We start from the raw sequence: 8388 nt of genomic DNA, 5'->3' as shown, positions 1-8388 counted from the left end.
AATTTAGAAAGATGGTAACAATAACCCTGTGTATGAGACAGCAAAAGAGACACTGATGTATAGAACAGTCTTATGGACTCTATGGGAGAGGGAGAGGGTGGGAAGATTTGGGATAATGGCATTGAAACATGTAAAATATCATGTATGAAAGGAGATGCCAGTCCAGGTTCGAGGCACAATACTGGATGCTTGGGGCTAGTGCACTGGGACGACCCAGAAGGATGGTATGGGGAGGGAGGAGGGAGGAGGGTTCAGGATGGGGAACACATGTATACCTGTGGCGGATTCATTTTGATATTTGGCAAAACTAATACAATTATGTGAAGTTTAAAAATAAAATAAAATTAAAAAAAAAAGAAATGGGCTAACTGCTTGAGTAGACATTTCTTCAAAGAATATATACATATGCCAATATATACATATGGCCAGCAGGTATATGAAAAACTGCTTAATGTCACTAATCATTATGAAAATGCAAATCTAAACCATAATGAGATATCATTTCACACTGGCTATCATCAAAAAAGCAAAAGTCAACAGTGTTGGTGAGGATGTAGAGAAATTGAAAGCTTTGTACACTGTTGGTAGGACTATAAAATAGTGCAGCTGCTGTGGGAAACAGTATGAAGCTTCCTCAAAAAGTTAAAACTATCACATGATCCAGCAATCCCACTTTGAGGTATTCATCCAAAATAATTGAAATCAGGATCTTAAGGATATTTCTGCACTTCCGTGTTCATTATAGCACTATTTACAATAGCCAAAATGTGGAAACCATAAATGTCCATCAACAGATGAATGTATTAAAAATATGTGGTATATACATTCAATGGAACATCTATGTGTATGCTTAGTCACTCAGTCGTGTGTTGCTCAGTTGTGTCTGACTCTTTGCGACTCCATGGACTGTAGCCCACCAGGCTCCTCTGTCCATGGGGATTCTCCAGGCAAGAATACTGGAGTGGGTTGCCGTGCCCTCCTCCAGAGGATCTTCCCAGCCTAGGGATTGAACCCAGGTCTCCCGCATTGCAGGTAGATTCTTTACTGTCTGAGCCAACAGGAAAGCCCAATGGAACATTTACACAGCCTTAAAAAATAAAGAAACTCTGCAATATGAGACAGCATAGATGAGCCTTGAGGACATTATACTAAAAAGGCTTCATGAAAAAAGACAGTCATGAAAGGCAAATACTGCATGACTGCATTTATGTGAGGTATCTAAGATAGTCAAGTTCATAGAATCAAAGAGTGGAATGGTGGTTGCCAGAGACTGAACAGGGGAGGAAATGGAGAGTTTCTAATCAAAGAACATAATATTTTAGTTAAGCACAAAGAGGACATCCTAGAGAACTGCTGTACAACATTGTACCTACAGTCAACAACACTGTATCACACACTTAAAATTTGTAAAGCAGGTGGAGCTCATGTTAAGTGTTTTTACCACAATAAATATTTTAAAAAGAAAGAAGATAAAATGATACACAAGAGTAATTCATTCCTAATTGTTGTGTAAGATAGTGGGGAAAAAAAAGAATGAGAGAGAGAGAGGGAAAGATAGGTGAGACATAGCCCAATATCACAGCTGTGCACATCTCTTAAAAAAAGAAAGTCATCGAAGTCAGGATCTGTAGTCTGACCTGCACTCCCCCTGGCTGGTGGCAGTCCTCCAATGCCTGGTTTCAGTCCCCTGGCTCTGTAGATGGAGTGCCATCTTCACCAGTCTTGATATTGGCAGGAATCCCTTTGGTCCCTCCCACTTAGCCGCTGGAGAGATGAGGCATATATAATCTTGCTTGTCACTCTGCCTTTTGACCCCAAGAAGAAAAGGTCCTGGGCTCTTAGTCTCCTAGTTCATCTTTCTTTCAGGTTTATTATTCATCTCTGAGATGCAGAAATGATGGTTGCACTACCTAGTCTCCAGGAGATCATATTCTGACATCATTGCTCTCTGTAAACCCACCATAAAATGCCAGATCTAGGACTGGTTTCCTCTCCCTTGTGAAGCGCACACATTCTAGCAGTGAGTGCTTACCCCGCCTTTGTTTTTAAGCCTTGGAGCCAAGTGCCTCTCTAAGCCCTTTTCCATTTCATCAAATTGAATCCTTTCCCTGTCCTATTTTCCCTACTTCCTGCCCATCATCTTGAGCATTCCTGACTGGCCAAGATTTAGGCCCCAAAGGTTCCCACTTTCAATGAAGAGGGCATGGATAGATGTTGGTGAGGTTACACCAGGATGATGTTCGGGCAAATTGCTTACCCAACCTGAGCCTTGTTTTTCCATCTGTGAAATGGTTGTAAGACTTCCCCTGCAAACTTCACAGGCTTATTATAGGGCTCAAATGACATGAGAAAGTACTTTGAAAACTGAACTGCTCTACACATATAAAGCTTTGTTTTATTTTTCGAAAACAGTGGTTCAAGTTTCTTAAGTGGGGCTTTACAGTATTAACTTACTTCCATGAATTTAGCCATTTCAGAACCACTCAGAGCTCCTCTTCATATTTTTCCCTTCAGTTTCTGAAAACAATTACTTCTTTTATTTACTGAAAGACCATAACTCCAGTTGAAAAAGAAAGCTTCTCTTTACGGTGTAACAAGGTTACAATTTAGATTCTACTAATGTTGGAGTCTGGGGCCCTGTCTGTCACCAATCAGGTGGAGATGTGGACATGGAGATGTGCCCACATCCCCTGTCAAGGGAGGACTTGCTGCAAGGAGTAGGGGAGGTGTGCCTCAGCTTCAAGAGCTGCCTGGCCCAAGGCCACACCCTCCCCAGTACAGCCCACATCTGCCCGGTGACCCAGAGAGATGAGGGAGAAAGCCCAGTCATTCTGGCCTGATACAGTATACTGATGGGCAATACTCAATCCAGAGCCTCCCAGTTGGTCTGGCTAAGGCTTTGTAGGACTACACTGAACTGGACTTCTGCTCAGTTCTGCTTCCTCTCTTTCTTTCATAGGTACTGATCCCTAATGAATATCTTGTACCCCAAATTCCATCTCAGCATCTACTCCAGGGTACCCAATCTGTGACAACTGGCTACCATGCACTAAAAGGGCAGGATGGGATTGGTGGAGGGGTATGTTTACTGCAAACAAAGGGAACAAAGAAAGCACAGGAAAGGTAGAGCGGAAATCTGAAATAGCACTACTGTACAACCTGGGACAGCTCCAGTCTATCAATGATTGGGTTACCCAGATGTCTAAGAAACTATAACTATGATGGGTGGAAATCTGCTACTACCAAAATCTCATAAGGGACGCAGAATCATCCAGCCTCATTCAGGGCATCTATCTCATCATCTCAGTCCTAGGCATAACATGATTTGGTGGTCTCAGCCTAAGGCGCCGAAGGCTGACTTCTCAGAATATGCAAATGTTACTGGGTATAATACAAAAACCTCAGTTAATATCAAGATTAGCCAAATCATCTAAATGTTAGTCAGGGTTTTATGTTTCAACTGCCTTCAAATGTGCAGTGAAAGAAAAAGTGGCATTTTCTGGAACTCAATGTTTTCTTATTTCATTCATAAAAATGGCTTTAAAGGCTGAGATGTAGTCTGGTGGGGGTAGAGATTAGAGTTTCAGTAGTGCCAGGAGCCACTGAAGATCCAACAATAAGAGGTAATCTCTGAAAATGAAAATCCGTCACCTGTGATCCACCAAACCAACCTCCCACCACCCCAACACACACACTCAAAACTCCTCACTGGCTTCCCACTCCTCTTACAGTAAAGACCCTGCCTTATGAGGTCTAACCCACAGAGACTGGCCCCTACTCTTTCTCCAGCCTCACTGCACGCTCTCCCTTCCTTGTTTCCAGTGTTTTCCACGCTGCAGCCACATTGGCCTTCTTATGGTTCCTCAGGGGCTCACACATACTATCCCCTCTGCCTGCAACTCCCCCACCCAAACTGTCACCTATTAATGACAACTCACCTTTAGTTTCCAACTCAACCATCGTCAGTTCCTTTGGGAAGCCTTCCCTGGCCCCGTACTCCATGTGTAGGATGGGTTCCTCAGTGGTACAGTCTCACAGAATCACAGTCAGTTTTTTTAGGGCATCTATCTCATCATCTCATTTGGAATTATACCCTCACATCTGTGAGATCTATTTGGTTAATTATCTCCCTACTTAGACTGCAGGTTGCAGGAAGGCAGGAATGGTGTCCCAGTTCGCTCTCCATCTTATTCCTAGATCCCAGCACAGTTCCTGGCAGAAAGTAGGCACTCAATTTGTCGAACAAGTGGATAAACAAATGTTGAATGAATGAGTGAGTGAACAAACAGGGAAAGTGAGAGAATTTCTCACTTCGGTTGGGTGACTTGAAGTTTCTTGGGGTTAAAATGTAGAAATAGGGAGTTAAAAGCAGAGGCAGTTGGGTGGGAGATAGATGTACATGCTGACAAAAATCAGACAGACTTTCTCCCTAACTGGTGGTAGAGGAAGAATAGGGCCGGGGAGGTAGCAAAGCACCATCAGAAGTCACAGCATAGCTGCCAACCTTTGGACCAAAATACCCAAGTGCCAGGCCTTAAAATAAATGAAAACTATTCACTTCACCATCGGGAGAAAATGCTATGGAATTCAAGTTGGAGTGTATTATTGAATTGGATTTTATACTCCAGGGCCCTAAAGCTAACCTGGAATCATTTTTTAAGACCATTCTATTTAACCTTTGAAAATGAAGCATCTGCCTTTTAATGGAAAAACTACTTATTGTAAAGACAGCACATGATGTTCTTGGCTCCCTTGGTCTCCAGCAAAGGAAACTCAGATATCTCCCCAGGTTCCCATTGTACCTTGAACCCCCTATGTCACCACAACAGGCCAGATTAATAGCTAACTTTATTTTTTAATAATAAGTACAATGTACCAGCTCATCCAGATGATACTAGGCAGGGCAGTCTACACAGACATACCTGCCTCTCAAAAGTCTCAGGAGACTTAAGAAGCCAAAGATTGAAGGGCCGCCTATAACCAACCTCAAAGTCACTGTATTCAGACAAGAGGCTAAGTTTACCAGCCACTCAAAGTTCTGTTCCTGAAAACAACACTGACAATCAATTAATCAAATATTCTTACTTGGCACAAGTCCCTGCTGTGACAGACACAGTGAAGAGAGATCCCTTCCTTAAGCACACTATAACCCAACAAAAGAACTAAGATCCAGAAGAACTAAGAAATTGAGTTGAGTAAGGTACCTAAAGTCGCATAAAAAGCAGTTTCTGGTTCAGGTCCATCTGATTCCAAAGCCCTTGCTCAGAATCTCTGAGTACCTGAGGCTTGCAGAGTTCAGGGAGTGGGAAAGCTTGAGGTGGGCATGGATGGCAAGGCCTGACGAGAAAGGAGGTTCTGAGCTAGATCTTAAACAGGGGCAACCCTGAGATAGACCAGAGAAGGAGAAAGATGGGTGTGCGGTGTACAGGGCACAGGCAGGAGAGAGGAGAACAGGGAAAGAGAACAGAGCAAAGTCAGCTGCTTGGATATAGTTGGTCTGGGGTGAGGGATGGGTGAAGAGATCTGCCTCGTAGGCCACCATAACATGCCCCAGCCTTCTCCTTTCTTGTAAAACACTGTATTCTTGCACAGAAAGACTTGGAGAGGGAATGGGAAGAAGAATCAGGTGGAAGATTCTGGGAAATCTGGCTTTTCCTTTGTCCTCTTCTTGCCTACTTCTTAGCCTCTCAATACAATATCTCATGTACTCTAACCATCTAGCCCAGTGTTCATGCCAAGTGGAGTCCTATATCCCAAGAAGGGCAGCAGCTTGTTCTGAGGTTGTCAGATAAAGCCAGGATTGTTCCAAGGGGAACTCCTTCTACAGGCTGTGGGCTCTGAACCAGAAGGGATGGGGATGTGTGTGTCAGGCTGCATTCACTCCCATGACCATTAGACAGGCAGCCTGCCAAGGACAGGGGGGCATGTTCTGTGGCATAAGCAGTTTCATGCTTAAGCTCTACTATCACTACATACACATCATTTAACAAAGCCATGCCTCACCATACAGCCTTTCGTTCATTCATTTGTTAATCTGCTCATTCAACAGGTAACTGCTGAATGCCCATTTTAAGCCAGGGACTGTGTTAGGTGTTGGGAGGAGACAGGGTTAAACAAGATGTGGCCCCTGACTTCAGAAGCTGTACACTGTTGTTAACGGTGGGCATTGGTAACAGATAGTCAGGCAACAGTAATTGTATGAGCATTGGGATAAAAGGACCCTCAAGAGGCTCCTTTTGCTTCCTCTGCAAACTGTTTGTCTTGTTCATTTTTTTGTACTCAGCACCCATTACTGTGCCTGAAATACAGTAGGCACTCAGTAATCTTTTAGTGAATTAAATGAAGATCTTACTGGGACTGACCTCCAATCTGCCTCTCTGTGACTTCTCCCTATTGGTTGTAAGCCTGAAAATTGGCATCCTAAGCCTAAATGAAAAGAGAGGAGGATAGATAGCAATTCTTCCAATAGGTCATAGTATGCTGGGATTGGGACACTGTCTGTATCACTTCCATCCCCTACCAGACCTCATGTCCCCATAGTTGAGGTCGTTCATGAAGCACTTGGGCCTTTATGCTTTCCTGATTCCTCATCCTGGATGTTCTTTTAAGAATACGCAAGCTGGTCAGCCTCGATTAAAACTAAGGAATCCAGACCTTGACACAGAACCTTGACAGCTCCAGCTGGCTCAATGGCAGGGAGCCAGCTCCTTCTCTGAGATAATGGGCTGTGGAAACAGCAATCTTGGTTTTAAGTTGTGGCTTCCCACACCACCAGGGCCTCCTGCAGGCCCTGGGGCCCCAGGGAGGTAGTCATTCTAGAGGAAACTGAGAAAAATGGGGAGTGAAGAGGTCCTGGGAGAGACTGAGAAGTGACTGCCTTGGGGGCCAGGGGCAGGGGTGGTTAGTGGCCTTTGAGGCACAACAAGCATATGAGCTAACAGGAGTTGGAGGGAGCTGTGAAGAGGTAGCCGGGAGGTATGAGGCAACTGCCCCCCCTCTTGCCTGGAGAGTCCCATGGACGGAGGAGCCTGGTGGGCTGCAGTCCATGGGGTCACTGAGAGTCAGACACGACTGAGTGACTTCACTTTCACTTTTCACTTTCATGCATTGGAGAAGGAAATGGCAACCCACTCCAGTACTCTTGCCTGGAGAATCCCATGGACGGAGGAACCTGGTAGGCTGCAGTCCATGGGGTTGCACAGAGTCGGACACAACTGAAGCGACTTAGCAGCAGCAGCAGCAAGGTAAAGTCCAGTAGTGGCCTGGCCACCATCCCAAACCTTCAGCCAGAGAGCACCTCAGAATCCGACCAGAGTGTTCTTGGGACAAATCCCTCCAGCTGGGTAGCAGCAGAATAAGGTTAGAACCAGGAGTATTTTTTTTTCCTCCCAGTTTCCACTCTGGAGTTTTTTTTCTCATCACTGTGCTACCTCCCAGATACGGATCTCATGGGAGAGTTCTTGGCCTGTCACATTCTGAAAATCTCCCTTCACAGATGACCCCTGCTTGTCATGCAGGGCTGGGCCTTTCTCCTTCTGATGGATGGCTTTTTGAACCATCCAATGCCAGCTGTTTCCCTGTCTCTATCCATTCTCCTCCCAGGAAAGATGGAGTAGGGTCTTCAGTGGCCACATGAGGCCTTGTGACCCTGGGGAGGAATGACAGGCAGCCTGGGACTCAGCCCAACAGCAGACTGCCCAGGGGCAGTGGGCACATGCCTTGGCATCTGGGCATGCTGATCTTTTTCTCCAGAGAGGGCAGTGTAGGGGGAGGAGGGGGTGGAATCCAGCGACATCTCAGGCCATAAGAATTCCTGCTCTCCCCCTCAGTCTGACCCTCCTTATACCCGTCTAGGCCATGGCAATGCCCACGGTCAGGGCAGTGGGGGAGAAGGAAGGAGAGGCGGGTTTGCTAGTTTGCTTGGCCAGGCACCAGGACTGTGAGCCTGCCCTCCTCCGCAGACTGTCTCGCTCCTGTCCCCCACTCCGCCGGCCTGTCCCTCCGGGCTGCTCGAGCCCCATTACTACTGTCCCCAGCCCGCCCCGCCAGCAGGGCCAAAGGGCGGCGTGACTCACGGCGCTGCCACCAGCCCACGGCTTGCCCGAGGCGTATAAAGGCTGCCGGGGTGAGAGGCGGCAGAGCCTTGCCGGACCCTGTCCGAGGCGCGCAGAGCATGGCTGGAGGCGCGGAGCGAGGCCGCGGGGGCGCGGGCTGGGGGCTGCGCGGCGCCCTGGCCGCAGTGGCGCTGCTCTCGGCGCTCAATGCCGCAGGCACGGTGTTCGCGCTGTGCCAATGGCGCGGGCTGAGCGCTGCGCTCCGGGCGCTGGAGGAGCAGCGGGGCCGGGAGCAGCGCGAGGACAGCGCCCTGCGCGCCTTCCTGGCGGAGCT

This window comes from Bison bison, unplaced genomic scaffold, assembly GCF_000754665.1.
Source record: "Bison bison bison isolate TAMUID 2011002044 unplaced genomic scaffold, Bison_UMD1.0 scf7180017864118, whole genome shotgun sequence".
In the NCBI taxonomy this organism is placed as follows: domain Eukaryota; kingdom Metazoa; phylum Chordata; class Mammalia; order Artiodactyla; family Bovidae; genus Bison; species Bison bison.
Note: the sequence above shows the minus strand (reverse complement) of the source record.